At 37.0% G+C, this 2,411-nt stretch overlaps 1 long non-coding RNA gene across 1 annotated transcript; it reads right to left on the bottom strand.

Annotated features, from left to right (window-relative positions):
- Window positions 1–1,267: 1,267 nt before the first annotated feature.
- On the bottom strand, window positions 1,268–2,130 carry LOC147499307 (uncharacterized). The gene is made up of 2 exons (XR_015195800.1): window positions 1,785–2,130; window positions 1,268–1,670 (listed from the first exon to the last, which is right to left on the bottom strand). It is a non-coding gene; the product is annotated as an uncharacterized LOC147499307 (long non-coding RNA).
- Window positions 2,131–2,411: the final 281 nt, after the last annotated feature.

Raw genomic sequence — 2,411 nt, 5'->3', positions numbered from 1 at the left:
AAACCGGACATTCTTTTGTGGGTCTTTGCATTACGTATAAGCTGTGAATGCACCTCATGCTTTATATCACTAACGGTTCTTTTCGGTTCCATTGCCTCATACCTAGCATGCTTCGCACCCTCAACAACTGACCTTCCTTAATCTCCATATTGGAGTTTATCGCCAAATCCATTCGCGGTTTCATTATGATGATTAATAGCATTGGCGTCAAAAAATGGATACAAAGCTCGATTAGAAGGTTCACAATCTGTAAGCAAAATATTTTATTCAAGATGGATGGTAGTTTAATTGAGTCACCAACTTTCCTTTGAATGAGTTCAAAATTGCGAAATTTATGAAAATTCTCTGTTTTTGGCATTTGGGCCGTGTGGCCACACCGTTTTGGAAACTTAGTCTCAAACGATGAAAAAATGTCTTGAAAAACTTTGCCTTGGGAAAAATCCCAAACGGTGTGGCCATGTCCAAGAGGCAAAAAAAAAAGTCATTTTTTTTCCAAATTGATTTCACTTGTATTCTGCAACATTTTGAGAGAAACAGAAAAAATAGTTACAGGGAATCTTAAGTTGTTCTAACTACTAACAAACTTAACAAACTAATAACAAACTTTGCCGATCAGACATGTACAGTGTACATATATCAATATACCCCCTCAAGCTATTAATGGCACAATTGATAGCTTGTTTTGAAGAAAACAAGTCTTGAAGTAGATAACCCTTTGGTAAAATGTCATATCGATCCTCTATCAAAATACAAACATACTTGAGTTCCAAAACTTTGTTGGTTACAAGTTCTCTAATGTAATGGAAGTCCACCTCAATGTGTTTAGTCCTTGCATGGAATCTTGGGCCGAATTGCACTTAAGTTATCACACCACATAAACTGGTGGCTTTGGCAGAAATATATGAAGGTCTTTTAACAATGTACACAACCAAAATATTTCTACAAAGGTTGTAGCAAGTGTTGTTCTCATTTTCTGCCTCTGTTGAGGATCTAGACAACTGTGTTTTTGTTTCCTTGAACCCCATCCAATTGGTGATGTACCAAAGAATAAACACCTCCGGTGATCTTCTATCAAAGACACAACCCCATCAAAAAGCGGTGATTTCTGATTCTCTTTTTGCGGTTGAATTCCATAATGAATTGTACCCTTTAAAAAATGAGAAATCTCTCAGAAACGGACTAACAAAACCTGCAAAGTCGAATATGAAACTTAGATTACAAACTTAGATTCAACAAGTATTCCACATATCCCACAAAAATCTCTGAGTTTCAGCAACAATAAAATGTTATCACTTGATTTTTCTCTATAAGCATCTTTGTTACAAAAGCATAAGTAAACATAACAACAACACAATAAACCCTAGACTCTATAACACATTTCCAGACTCAAGAAAGACACTCAATCTCTCAAGCTCTATAACACATTTCCACCCCAGACTCCAACAAGACTTCCAACAAGAGTGCCAATGCTCAACACACTAAAACCCTAAACTAAACAAACTCAACATTGCTAAATCCAATGCTCCTTAACGATATCGTCCGCCAATGAACTTGCACCGGGTCAAATTGTATGCCTCCATGAACTCGTTCCGTGCATCGTCTGGAATCGCAGTCCCACCCAATTGCAGGCCTTGATTGAGCAAACGAGAAATTTCATCAACGACGGGGTGCTGTCAAAATTAAAACGAAAAACTACATTAGTATATACATTTACATTTATAAAATACCAAAACAAAACAAAACAAAATAAAAACAAAAACTAACGTTGTAAAGTATTAACTCACCAGATTATGATATGGAAGACTCTGTAGGGAGTAGAGATTAAGATGATCAGGGTTTATCATTCGAATATGGCTATTGTTTTCATACCAACTCATGTATCTACTAACACACTCCCATGGATAAGACGGAATGGGTCCTCGATGTTCAAGTTGTATCAAGTGATTCTGCCATTTACTCCAATAGGAAGACACAACATTAAATTTCACATCGTACCCGCGTCCGGAAGTAGTTCGCGTCGAGGTCTTTGGTCTTGGGGGATCTGAAGGTACAAACTGCATATGACCCAACTGACGCACAACCCTCGAAACATTGTACTGCTCGACATTATCAAGAAAGCATATAAATCCCTCGAAAAATGCTATTTCATCCACCGGCGTTATAGCTCGGACTTCAAAGATATAGGGATACCATTCAACCTATCAAATAGCATATGATCGAGGAAATTAATCATTAACCACATACTAATAATATCAATTAATAAATAAAACTATTTATATACAAAAATGCTTACATCGGTACAAGTCATATTATCAATCATCGCCGGCTATGCTTCAATGCACCGTTGTGCTAGCATAAAAAGACCGAAAATAACTCGAGTATTTATGAGTACGCGACATGCTCAACCGATA

This window comes from Coptis chinensis, chromosome 5 (genome assembly GCF_015680905.1).
Source record: "Coptis chinensis isolate HL-2020 chromosome 5, ASM1568090v1, whole genome shotgun sequence".
NCBI lineage: Eukaryota > Viridiplantae > Streptophyta > Magnoliopsida > Ranunculales > Ranunculaceae > Coptis > Coptis chinensis.
Note: the sequence above shows the minus strand (reverse complement) of the source record. Positions and strands in the feature narration are given on the sequence as shown.